General features: G+C 38.8%; 1 protein-coding gene across 3 annotated transcripts in view; it reads right to left on the bottom strand.

Moving 5' to 3' along the window:
- LOC126248948 (transmembrane protein 183-like) overlaps window positions 1–9,050 on the bottom strand; it is a 116,186-nt gene extending 107,136 nt beyond the window's left edge. For all 3 annotated transcript variants that reach the window (XR_007545565.1, XM_049950475.1, XM_049950477.1), the window contains exon 1: window positions 8,850–9,050. The gene's annotated coding sequence lies outside the window, so the exon portion shown is untranslated. The remainder of the gene's footprint in view (window positions 1–8,849) is intronic.
- Window positions 9,051–14,621: the final 5,571 nt, after the last annotated feature.

Below are 14,621 nucleotides of genomic sequence, written 5' to 3'. Positions count from 1 at the left end.
ACACAAAGGCTCCTAAGAAAAGGAAATAAAAATACGGAAAGACCATTGCCCAGATTCTTTAAAACAGATAGGTATAGCCCCCAATAACAGCACAGGAAGAAAGAAAAACCATAATTTCCTTTAAAAAGCAAAAATTTGACTGGGGTTGACAATATTTCCTGCTGCAATCAGTTCAGTAAGGCCCTAGCTCATATATTCAATGTCTCCCTCAAACAAGGTATCTTCCCTGATAGGATTAAGTATGCTATTGCAAAGCCCCTCTATTAAAAAGACGATTTCTCAGATGTTACAAACTATCATCCTACCTCTCTTGACTGCATTTTCTAAAGTCCTCGAAAAATTAATATATGCTATGATAGTCATCTATAAATATTGTAAAGTTGCTTACTATATACATGCAGGCACTGATTTTGTGTTTAGCATTTGATGATGCCATTATGGCTCCAGTACGAAAGTAAATGTTTTTATAAAACTATTCTGAAGATGGTCATTATTGACCAAAACCGGTAGTCTGATGACAAAAAATTTGTGACCATAGATGTGAAGTAAAGGAAATGTAATGAAACATCTGCCAACACAGAGTAAAATGATAACCAATTACTTGCAGATGTTCTGAAGTGGTTCACAATAAATCCTCTATCAATAAATCTCAGGCAAACCGATTACATTCATTTCCATTCTGGTCACAAAAGTCCACAGAGATAAACATCGCACATTGAGAGCCAGTAGATACAGACCGCACATGTTCAAAATTCTTGTGCATTCATATAGATAGCAAGCTTAACTGGAAACACCACATTCTCCAAACCCTGTAAAGGCTTAGCTCGGCAAAATTTGCCATCCAGATAATCACCAAAATCGAAGAAGTCGATGTTTTCAAAATCTGCCTGCTTTGGCTACCTCCATTCACTTATGCATTATGGAATAATCTTCTGGGACAATTCATTGCTTTCGAAAAAAGTCTCTGCAAGCCAGAGAAAGGTTGTTTGAATTCTGTGCGGAGTGCCCTCTAGAACCTTATGCCTTAATCTTTTTAAGTAAATAGGGATACTAACCAGTACCTCACAATATATCTCTTCAGTCACGACATTCATGCTTCACAATCCTTCTCAGAATGAATTGATGAGTTACTCCATCATCATAATGCAAGCCAGAAATGTGACACATACTGTGAACTGAAAAATTTGTCTCTGGTGCAAAAAGGTACAAAATATACAAGCACGAACATCATCTGCGCACTTCCAAGTAATATTAAGTGTTTATAAGGTAATAATATACTATTTAAAAGTAATCTAAAGGCGTTCTTGCTTGAAAAAAAGTTTCTATTGTCTAGAAGAATTCTTTATCAGCGATAGAATGGATTATTTCCCATGTATTTCTGTGTATTCCCACTTTAACATATCTTGCCACTTTAATTACATGAATTTGTGTTCCGCAAGTCAAGAAGACGGTCTTTTTTACTTTACAAAAACAGTTTAGAGAATATTTGAAAAATTTATCTTGATCTCTGAGTATAATTAGAACTTATTGATTGTATTTTTGATCATCATTTTCTAACTTGTATTCTTTATGTTTGCTTGTGGTTCTTAACGATCTAAACACAATAATGAATTACGTGTTTTGACTTGTTCCACATAAATGCTTTACCACACAAAAATGGATCTATGGAATATATATCACAATAAATAAATAGGGTTGTCAAGGAAAAACTTTTTCAGTTTGTTTTCAGATTTTATTTTGCTGTGTGTAAGACACTGTATATAGCTAAGTGATCAAAAATTTTACTTTATGCATTGTGCACTCCTTTTGGTGCTAAAGACACCTTAATGTTGAGTAATTAACATCATTTTTTCTTCTGGTGTAGGCATTATGCACATCATGGTTCTTTTCAAACAGCAATGCATTATTTAAAGCAAACTTCATGACGGAATAAATATACCGTGAAGTAGTAGTCAGACTGCCCAACTCCTTAAACAGATGTCTACAAGATCATTGGTGAGCACCATTCTTACAGCACAGTTTTGCACAATGAAGACTTACTTTCTTAAACATTGGTTACCCCAGAACCTTATTGAGTGAAAATATACAAAATGTGTCAGCTTACCGATTTGTCTCACCAAGATTTGTGATTATTCTAAGTGCAAATGTGGCTGAACTAAGTTGTTTCAGGAGTTCTGAATGTCCTTTTTCCAATTTAAATTCTCAAATATGGACACAAGAATTTTGAAACTTCCACCATATTTATTATTTCCTCACCATGTTTACACTTATCATTGGAGTAGCGCCCCTAGACGTGGAGAACTGAATATATTTTTCTATTTAAAATTGAGGGCGAGACCATTCGAAGAAAACCAGTCAATGATATCTCAAGAACATTGTTTACCATTTCTTCTGTTTCTGAACTGGATTGATTGCAGTATTAGTATCACATGTCAAACAATAGTGGACCTAAGATTAAGCCTTTGAGAACCCAATGCGTGATTTCCCCCGAAGTGGCCACACTACATGCGAGGCCACACACTACAAATGGGAATTCGTAGATAACCCAAGCTGTGATTGGAGCACCTGGACAAACTCTGGAGCACATCACTAGGAAATTCAGTGGATCAGAAGAGGACTTCATAGAAGCCACACCTTGAGCTATGAAGGGGATCCAAGACCTGGACATCGATGAGTAACCAATAACTTCCAGTCTTGCACGATACATGTCATATTTCTGTATATCATATCACATTGACCACTTGCATGTATAAGAAAAAACATTTCAGTCACTAGTTCATTATATATATATATATATATATATATATATATATATATATATATATATATATATATATAAAGATGATGTGACTTACCGAACGAAAGCGCTGGCAGGTCAATAGACACACAAACAAACACAAACACACACACAAAATTCAAGCTTTCGCAACAAACTGTTGCCTCATCAGGAAAGAGGGAAGGAGAGGGAAAGACGAAAGGATGTGGGTTTTAAGGGAGAGGGTAAGGAGTCATTCCAATCCCGGGAGCGGAAAGACTTACCTTAGGGGGAAAAAAGGACGGGTATACACTCGCACACACACACATATCCATCCACACATATATATCTCTGTGTGTGTGTGTGTGTGTGTGTGTGTGTGTGTGTGTGTGTGTCGACCTGCCAGCGCATTCGTTCGGTAAGTCACATCATCTTTGTTTTTAGATATAATTTTCCCACGTGGAATGTTTCCCTCTATATATATATATATATATATATATATATATATGTATATATATATATATATATATATATATATCTGAAAGAAAGATGATGAGACTTACCAAACAAAAGCGCTGGCAGGTCGATAGACACACAAACAAACACAAATATACACACAAAATTCAAGCTTTCGCAACAAACTGTTGCCTCATCAGGAAAGAGGGAAGGAGAGGGAAAGACGAAAGGATGCCCTTAAAACCCACATCCTTTCGTCTTTCCCTCTCCTTCCCTCTTTCCTGATGAGGCAACAGTTTGTTGCGAAAGCTTGAATTTTGTGTGTATATTTGTGTTTGTTTGTGTGTCTATCGACCTGCCAGCGCTTTTGTTTGGTAAGTCTCATCATCTTTCTTTTAGATATATTTTTTCCACGTGGAAGTTTCCCTCTGTTATATATATATATATATATATATATATATATATATATATATATATATATATATATATATATATATATATATATATAATTCCTTTGCAATGTAATGACAACTCTTCTAAACATGCTGCTGGCGTGTCATACAATAATAGAAGAAATTCATGTTCATATGACTGATTTTTATGACAGTTGCTCTTTTAACATACTGCCATGATTTTACTCTTGGAATATTTGTCTCTACACTTTCTACTATAGGCCTATTTACTAAACCTGTCCACTATCTTCAACTCATCAGTTATAGCTCTTCCATTCAGTTTAATAGTTATGTTATCCTGTTCTCTGGCTGCTTGTCCTATCCCTCATTTCACTACATTCCATATCGCCTCAATAGGTAATTAGATAACATAGTTTAGGAATACTTGTGCATCAGGGAACAAATAACTTTACAATCTGGCTAACTGAAGCAATTCAGCCATGTCAAAACATCCGAGCCTCTGGTGGTGGTACACGTTTGAGATAAGAAGTGTAATAAATAATTTTATATTAGGTTCCATTTCATATTGATAATTATAATGTACACATTGAAGCAGATCAGGGTTATCATGCAACTTATTTAACAGCAGAGACTATTCTCACATTACAGCATATTCCAGTAAATCGTAGTGTAGTACATGTTCTCAATATGACTTTCTACTGCAAGTTTAGCTGAATGATAAATATTTAATGCTTTATTATTGTGAATAGGCCCTAATAGCTGATTGTTAATGTATTATCAATACTGGTATCATAACATTCTCTGTTTCACATCCATCCATTAGTAAAGGTACAGGTATGTCTAAGAACAGAAAGGAAAGTACTGTCAATATATTGCTATACAGTTGTTGGATATGTTAATGTCAAACATGTTAACTGATTTAATTTAAGGAATTTGCCCATATTTTACAACAAATGGTCAATATAGGTGAAAAAGTGTATTTTCTTATGTGGTCTGATAGTTAATTTCATTTCATTTTTACCACAAATTCATTTCTTGTGAAATGAGTTTGCAGTTATCTGTTTCAACCCTTTACTAATATCTTAATCTTTGTTTAAATGTGTTAGTTGCTTCATGTAGGATAACCTGTGTTGAAGGTCTATACTCCAGTTTGTGCCTTCCTTTACAAAACACATGCTAACAAGCTCCTTCCATTGCAAAACTGACTAACCCATAATACCTCAAAGTGTGTCCTTCTACTGAGCCCTCTTCACCTTTTTTTCCTATGTATTTCCCTCCTATCCGTTGCAGGTCAGTTGTGGTTTCACACACTTCTTTCATGCTTATCTACATACGTCACGAATTCTGTGCGATTTTCATGTTTAATCCATCACTCCAGCATTTCTAGTTAACAAATCAATGCACGTTTATCTTTATTCCACAGTAGTTTCATTTTGGAGGGCACATTTTCCACAGAGTAGCGTACTACAGAATGCAGTTTTTACACTGCAAATCACACAGCTCAACAAACTTTTTTTTTTTAATTGCTCGTACAATATCTTCTAATGCCACCTGTAGATGGTTCGAAGACACCGAGTGTTATTCATTGATATTCTGCGGATAGGTATATAAAGAAACAATTTCTGCAGAAGTTCTTTGCTAAATACCTAGGTACCTGATGGTAAAGGGATTCTGAATGTTGAGATTTCATCCAAATTATGAATACTAAAAGTGTATTTGCTTCTTGGGCCAATGACACTTTGGATAAAATGCTTTTTGCATCCTGCCATGCCATTCTGCGAAAATAGACAAAAACTGTAGTCTATAAAAATTTACAATATGACACAGCATAACGTCCAACAGCATTTTATTCGAATTGTGTATGTTGCTTTCATATCTAAATAGCTCACATGTGAAAAATACAAACTTCCAAATTTATTTATATTTTATGCCTAGCCCTAGCGCATCTCCACGAAGGGGGAGGAAGACAAAGTAGAATTAACATCCTGTGAGCACCTTCAAAACCACAGAAGTATCAATAGAGTTATGGGGAAAAAAAAAGGAAATAAAGAAAGAGTATGATTAGATACTAGTCTTTTGACACTTGATTTTCAGAATGAGCGATGAAACTCACTAAATTGCAATTGTTAAAAATAACTCAGAAAATACTTTTCTTAAAAAAAAGGGCAACGTTCTTGGAGAGAAGTATATGGTACCTCTAGTACCAACGAAAAGATGGAAAATTTTTTGAACATTTTCAAGCATAACTGACATAGCCTTTCCACAAAGGAAAGTGAATTCCAAAAGCACAGATGGATTCAAAAACTGGATTACATCAGGCATTAGAGTATTTTGCAAAAGGAAGCAGGAACTTTTTCTGCAGTCAAAAACTCACAGCAATCCAGAATTTATTAATTATTTCAAAAAATACAAGTTAGTTTTGAGACGGGTCATAAAAAAAAAAGAGGCAAAAATTAAGGAACAACAAATATATTATGAAGTCATCCAATAAAACTAAGTCCATGTGGAAAGCTGTGCAGGATCTTACGGAGAAGAAGACAACTCACAAAAGTATTGTGATATCACATGATGGCAAGAATGTAACTGAGCCTAGGGCAGTTGCAAACAGTTTCAATTCTTATTATGCAACTGTTGCTGGAAAATTAGTGAAGGAAAAATTTGGAAATCCACCTAATACAACAAGTAAAGAACTTTCATGTATAAAAATAAATACTATATCCATATTCCTCAGTCCAGTAAGCCAAACAGAGCTCCTAAATACCATTAATTCACTGAAGAGTAAGTATTCCACTGGTATTGATGATATTCCAGATTATATTATAAAAATAACAGCAAGACAAATACTTTCGCCTTTATTGGACATATGCAATTCATCCATATCATGTGGTGTCTTCCCTCAGCAACTGAAAATGGCAAAAGTAATACCTCTATATAAAAAAAAAGGTGATCACCAATGTATGGGTAACTATAGGCCTGTGTCTCTATTGTCGGTGTTTTCGAAAATTATTGAAAAAGTGTTCCTTTCAAAACTAATTACATTCTTTGACAAGAATAATATTGTTTCTAGATGTCAACATGGCTTCAGACCACTGCAATCAATTGAAACAGCCACTTTCAATCTGATAAACCATGTCTTAAATGCAGTGGACAACCACAAAGTATCTCAGGTTTATTCTTGGACCTAACACCGGCCGAAGTGGCCGTGCGGTTAAAGACGCTGCAGTCTGGAACCGCAAGACCGCTACGGTCGCAGGTTCGAATCCTGCCTCGGGCATGGATGTTTGTGATGTCCTTAGGTTAGTTAGGTTTAACTAGTTCTAAGTTCTAGGGGACTAATGACCTCAGCAGTTGAGTCCCATAGTGCTCAGAGCCATTTGAACCCCCCACCTTTTTTTTTTTTTTTTTTTTTTTTTTTTTGGACCTAACAAAAGCTTTTGATGTGATTGATCATTCTATACTCCTGAGGAAGCTTGAATGGTATGGTGTAAGATGTGTGCCAGATCAGTGGATTGAATCATATTTGGAATACCACTCTCAGGTAACTGAAATTAAGTACATGGAAGGAAATGAACTCCAGGTACACCTTTCAGAACCATGTGGACTAAGTCATGGTGTTCCACAGGGCTCCATTTTAGGTCCCTTTCTTTTTTGGGTCTACATTAATGATTTCCCATCACACGTTAAGGATTCTGTACCAGTACTGTTCGCAGATGACACCAGTCTATTGATTGAAGGGAATAAAGAAAAAAAATCTTACTGCATCTGCAAAAAGATATTACAAAAAGAGTGTCTGAATGGTTTACCATAAACAAGCTAATAGAAAAAAAAAACAGTACTCGTGGATTTCCACACTGATCAAAATAAAAATCTGGCACAACCTGTAACATGTATAGATAACCAAAACATTAGTGCTGTCAATGAAACTAAATTTCTTGGGATTCATATAAAGGAGAATCTTAAATGGAGCACTCATATCACATCCCTAAATTCAAAACTAGCAAAAATGAGCTATGCAGTAAGAATTCTCTGCAACAATACTAGTGTAGAAACAGTTAGGGCTGTATACTTTGCTCGTGTACATTCAATACTGTACGGTATCATTTTCTGGCGAAATGTACACCAGGCCATAACAGTTTTCAAGAAACAAAAAGCTATTATAAGAATAATGAAATGAGTGAGCAGCAGAAAACCATGCAAACCTTTCTTTAAAAATCTAAATATCCTGCCCCTACCCTGCATTTATATACTGGAAGTAGTCATGCATGTCAAAAAAAGCATACTGAGAAAAGAAAACCTTTTTCCTCAAAACAAAAGTGTCCATGATTAGAGTACCAGGAATCATTGTAACACAACATTATGCCAAAAAGGTTTATATCATGCTGGAACAAAACTTTACAACAGATTACCCAGACATATAAAATCTCTTCCTGAACTACAAAGTCTGTGACAGCCTACCTTATGAAAAACTGCTACTATTCAATCTCACAGTATCTTATGCAAGAAAAAATGTAATTTGTATCCTTAATTGTAGAAATAAGTTATAAATACACAATATTTAAGAAATTTATAATTATTAACTGTATAGATCAAATTTGTCATAAAAATTTAAATCATGTATGTTTGACGTTTCGAAAACCAATAGCTAAAAAAGGTTCTTTCTCCAATATCCTGGGTACAATACATGTACTGAAAAAGAGATTTATATGGACAAATAAATAAATAAGTAAATTTTATTTCACTACTGTAGAAGCACATACATATTGGTGTTAGGGCACAGTAAGGTGTGGAGGGATAATCTTTCATTGACATAAATACAGTAATTCATATCTGAAATAATTCAAGAAATGTAAAATAGTGTTTTAATGTAATAAAATTTATTGAACTGTAAGGCCTATTCACAGCAGTCTATTTCTGATTTAGGCCTACATCTGATACAGGTTTACATAAAAATCTCACAAATCATATTACACCAATTAAGTGAAGAATTTCTGATATTCCTCCTAATTAAACAAAATAAACCACACAGTACTGTTACTTGACGATTATTTGTAAACCACAGCGCTTAAAGTGTAACTGCAGAGTATTTATGTAGAAAATGATAGCATTTCTTTTCACTACTGGGCGTTCCTCATCCAAGTATGGCAACTTATTTAAATCTGCCAGAAATATATACTACAAGATATTAACTGATTCGGTAAACTTTCTAATTTTGTTAGGATACTAACCTCCCAAAAATCGAAGGGTACCGCCTTCAGAACATTTCCAGATTAACTTCGTCTCACATTTGTAAAATCGCTCCTACCGGTACTGTCACAGTTGACACCAGCGCTCGGACTGTTGCTGCCTACTACTCCTCCCCACCTTCACCACTCAAACATCATTGATTTTAACACACACACGCCCACACACAAATCAATCAATTACGTATCAGGTACACAAACATAACCGACGTAAATTTCCCTGAATTGTAAATACAAAAGTACATGACGTTGCATATACAATCCGCAAAGAGCTATCTCGAAAATTATCGCAAAAGGGAGCATGATTAGAATGTACATTAAGGTATTTGAATTTATTGCCAATTAATGTAGAAAATAATGAACACAGCGCCAGCAGAAACTTAGATAGTGTTTACGGTAACACTGGCCTTCGAGTGCGACGGTGGAAGGAAGCGTGTCCAAGTTTTCGTTGCCTATGGAAACAAGGCTTAACATACAGCTAAGAAGTCTTGGTTCTTACACCGACGGTACAGTTATATGTTAGTTTCTTTTTAGTTCACCTTATCAAACAAAAACGTTTGACCAAGCGAGGTGGCGCAGTGGTTAGCACACTGGACTCGCATTCGGGAGGAAGACGGTTCAAACCCGCGTCCGACCATCCTGATTTATGTTTTCCGTGATTTCCCTAAATCGCTTCAGGCAAATGCCGGTATGGTTTCTTTGAAAGGGCACGGCCGACTTCCTTCCCCATCCTTCCGTATTCTAATGGGGCCAATGACCTCCCCTCCCCGGAACCAGCCAACCAATAATGCTTGGAGAAGTTCAAGTGGCATGCAATAATGAAAGAGGTACCGAATTTCATAAGTGCGTCGCCGTCAACTGAATTGAATTTAAAATTAGTATTGCGGATTGCTAGTAGTGTCGAACAGCAGATAGAACACTACTTACAGCCGTGTCTACACTGAGTTTAAAAACTAACTCACATACATACATTAATCCTTGTTCCATAGATCATGAATACGACACTTCGTAAAGATGTGGAATGTGCCACTTTAACGTAAGTTTTCTTTGCGCAAAATAATTAATTAATTAGTTTTTTTCAGTTACTGCTTCATCTCCAAGAATTCATCTGTTGAGTAGAAGGAGTTGTCATTCAGAATTTCTTTTAATTTGCTTTTAAATGTTGGTTGGCTATCTGTCAGACTTTTAATACTATTTGGCAAATGACCAAAGATTTTTGTGGCAGCATAATTCTCCCCTTTCTGTGCCAAAGTGAGATTTAATCTAGAATAGTGAATATCGTCCTTTCTTCTAGTGTTATAGCTATGCACTTCGCTCTTATTTTTGAATTGGGATGGGTTATTAATAACACGTTTCATAAGTGAATATATGTATTGCGAAGGCATTGTGAATATCCCGAGTTCCTTAAATAAATGACTGCAAGGTGATCTTGGGTAGGCTCCAGATATTATTCTGACTACACGCTTTTGTGCAATGAATACTTTCTCTCATAATGACGAATTGCCCCAAAATATGATGCCATATGAAAGCAGTGAATGAACAACTTTGTTTGCAACCAAGTGTGAAATATACAGGGTGACAATTACTCAACTATATGAAAGAAAAGTAAACCAGTTACAAACTACGGCGTGCATGCACTTTGTTCCACATGTAAACGTCACTACAGATATTCGGATTTAGATTATGACATCATTGACAATGACGTGGCGCAGATGAATTACGAAATTCTCCATGACCCACTGAAGTGTCGGAATATCGATGACCTCTTGAATGGCTGTTTTCAGCTCAGCAATTGTTTTTGAGTTATTGATGTATACTTTGTCTTTAATATAGCCCAGTCGCATGTGTTCAGATCTGGAGAACATGGCGGTCAATCAAGGCCTATGCCAATGGTCTCTGGGTACTCCAGAGCTAGAATTCGGTCCCCAATGTGCTCCTCCAGGATATCAAAGACTCTCCTGCTTCGATGGGGTCGAGCTCCTTCTTGCATGAACCACATTTTGTCGAAATCAGGGTCACTTCGGATAATGTGGATCAAATCATCTTCCAAAACCTTCATCTACTATTTGGTAGTCACTGTACCATCAAGGAATATTGCACAGATTATTCCGTGACTGGACATTGCACACCACACAATCATCTGTTTGAGGGTGAAGACATTTCTCGATCACGAAACGTGGATTCTCAGTCCCCAAAATGCGCCAATTTTGCTTATTGACGAACCCATCCAAATGAAAGTGGGCTTCATTTCTAAACCAAACCATACTAATTCACATCATGCCCCATGGCCAATGGTTCATTTTGAACATCCTAACACAAACCGTTCAGAAATTATGACAATTTTATTTCATATAGTTCAATAATTGTCAACCTGTATATGCAACTGTTTTCGTTTTTCAATTCCCTGTCTACACAAGCGACAAACATTTCTACATATGTACTCGAATCGCCTTGGGAAGCATCTTTGATGTCTCAGAATGTTGTTGACAGTTCGTTTGTGTCGGTGATAAAGAGGATGACGTCATGGCTGAGACGTTTTCCATCTATGTTGATACCTTCCTGTCCCTGAAAATATACTCCTGAATACATCTCCAGCCAAGAGGGATAGCTTAGGTGAGACTGTGTGTCTTCTGACGCCTCTTCTGACGGGAACTTTCTCACTGACCCAGTCTTCCCTAATTTTCACATGTAGCTTGGCATCCTCGTAAATGTAGCGGATTAAGTTGGTAGATCTGTAGTCAATGAGGGCTCTGTTCATCGCCCAAGCTCTATTCATCATGCACACTCTAGCCCTCAAAACCAGCCTTAAAAAAATTAAAGTCATGAGCCCTGTCAATATTACGGCCTTTATTGAAAACCATTGTTCTGGAGATAGTAAATGAATACAGTTTTTGCATGACATAAAATCCAACTTGGAAAAGATAACCAGACAGCAGATATCATCTGTCGAATTGGCCTCACTTGGATGACATCTGGGAGGCAACCCGACTGTCCCTATAAATTTAAAGAGCAACAATTTACGGTCTTCAAACAATGACACTAACAACAAGCAGCGCTATTTGAATCTGGGTTTGTCGAAGGGTAACAGAGAGAGATATGCTTGTTGGAGTGAGTTTAAGAGACAGGATCAAGAATGAAGAGATCAGGATATAACGGTGATCCATGAGGCAGTCGAGCGGATAGTGAGACTGAAATAACATTGGGTAGGACACGTGGACAGAAACAACTTCAGATGTAGAGAAACATTGATGCAATGGTGTCCGGCAGAGTTAAAGAGAAGTTTTGGACGTGAGACAGCAAGATGACAGCCAATAGCATGTGGCAAAAACTGGATCCCGACCGCTCTGTAAAAATCGAGAAGGAAATCTTTGGTTCTACCAATAGTGACGTTACTGAAGCCACTCAGGCACTACTCTTCTGACATGTATGTCTTTCTCTGGAACAGCTGGCCCTGTCATAGTCATTAGAACTTCAAAATCAGATGGCGATATCCTAGTGAAGTTAAGAAAAGAGGAACTGTTTTCCAAATTCAGCTTCCACACAATATTATTTCTCTCATGTCTTCTATAGTATGTTTTCTGCAACCATATACGAGAAATGCATTTCCCTTCGCCTGGTTACATCGTCGAATATTGTCCAGGAGTGATTATGTAGAAGAAAAAAATGAGATTCGCATCTCTGCTACGTCGAACTGGCGGAAAACATTTCACATCGTGTATTTTCTTCGAGTTATGCCATGATAAGTGGAGACGATGAATTAATGATATGTGGTGCTGCATTAATAATATTCGACGATGTAACCAGGTGAAGGGAAATGCATTTCTCGTATATGGTGGCAGAAAACATACTATAGAAGACATGGGGGAAATAATATTCTGTGCAAACTGAATTTGGAAAACAGTTCTAATGACTATGATAGGGCCAGCTGTTCCACAGAAAGACATAGATGTCAGAAGAGTAGTGGCTGAGTGGCTTCAGTAACGTCACTTTGAGGATGAAAATCACATATGCTTTAAATACACGCTGTAACGGTCGTCAGGATAAGATACCTTCGAGACTAGTTGTGGTGAGTTGATGCTAGTCAATAATGCCTTTAAAGGCGACAAAGATGCCATTATCAGTTCGAACGAGGTTGTCTAGTAGGGCAACAAGAAGCTGGATGTTCCTTCTGCGATACTGAAGAAAGACTTGACAGGAACATAGGCACTGTACATGATTGCTGCCAGCGGTAGTCACGAGAATGTATGGTCGCAAGAACAGTGGAGCTACACTCCTGGAAATGGAAAAAAGAACACATTGACACCGGTGTGTCAGACCCACCATACTTGCTCCGGACACTGCGAGAGGGCTGTACAAGCAATGATCACACGCACGGCGCAGCGGACACACCAGGACCCGCAGTGTTGGCCGTCGAATGGCGCTAGCTGTGCAGCACTTGTGCACCGCCGCCGTCAGTGTCAGCCAGTTTGCCGTGGCATACGGAGCTCCATTGCAGTCTTTAACACTGGTAGCATGCCGCGACAGCGTGGACGTGAACCGTATGTGCAGTTGACGGACTTTGAGCGAGGGCGTATAGTGGGCATGCGGGAGGCCGGGTGGACGTACCGCCGAATTGCTCAACACGTGGGGCGTGAGGTCTCCACAGTACATCGATGTTGTCGCCAGTGGTCGGCGGAAGGTGCACGTGCCCATCGACCTGGGACCGGACCGCAGCGACGCACGGTTGCACGCCAAGACCGTAGGATCCTACGCAGTGCCGTAGGGGACCGCACCGCCACTTCCCAGCAAATTAGGGACACTGTTGCTCCTGGGGTATCGGCGAGGACCATTCGCAACCGTCTCCATGAAGCTGGGCTGCGGTCCCGCACACCGTTAGGCCGTCTTCCGCTCACGCCCCAACATCGTGCAGCCCGCCTCCAGTGGTGTCGCGACAGGCGTGAATGGAGGGACGAATGGAGACGTGTCGTCTTCAGCGATGAGAATCGCTTCTGCCTTGGTGCCAATGATGGTCGTATGCGTGTTTGGCGCCGTGCAGGTGAGCGCCACAATCAGGACTGCATACGACCGAGGCACACAGGGCCAACACCTGGCATCATGGTGTGGGGAGCGATCTCCTACACTGGCCGTACACCACTGGTGATCGTCGAGGGGACACTGAATAGTGCACGGTACATCCAAACCGTCATCGAACCCATCGTTCTACCATTCCTAGACCGGCAAGGGAACTTGCTGTTCCAACAGGACAATGCACGTCCGCATGTATCCCGTGCCACCCAACGTGCTCTAGAAGGTGTAAGTCAACTACCCTGGCCAGCAAGATCTCCGGATCTGTCCCCCATTGAGCATGTTTGGGACTGGATGAAGCGTCGTCTCACGCGGTCTGCACGTCCAGCACGAACGCTGGTCCAACTGAGGCGCCAGGTGGAAATGACATGGCAAGCCGTTCCACAGGACTACATCCAGCACCTCTACGATCGTCTCCATGGGAGAATAGCAGCCTGCATTGCTGCGAAAGGTGGATATACACTGTACTAGTGCCGACATTGTGCATGCTCTGTTGCCTGTGTCTATGTGCCTGTGGTTCTGTCAGTGTGATCATGTGATGTATCTGACCCCAGGAATGTGTCAATAAAGTTTCCCCTTCCTGGGACAATGAATTCACGGTGTTCTTATTTCAATTTCCAGGAGTGTATGTTCTGGGGTGCGATTTCGTATGACAGGAAGAGCAGTCTCATGGTTATCCCATGCACCCTGACC

Source organism: Schistocerca nitens, chromosome 3 (genome assembly GCF_023898315.1).
Source record: "Schistocerca nitens isolate TAMUIC-IGC-003100 chromosome 3, iqSchNite1.1, whole genome shotgun sequence".
In the NCBI taxonomy this organism is placed as follows: domain Eukaryota; kingdom Metazoa; phylum Arthropoda; class Insecta; order Orthoptera; family Acrididae; genus Schistocerca; species Schistocerca nitens.
The sequence above is the reverse complement of the archived record's forward strand: the minus strand, read 5'-3'. Positions and strand labels throughout refer to the sequence as shown.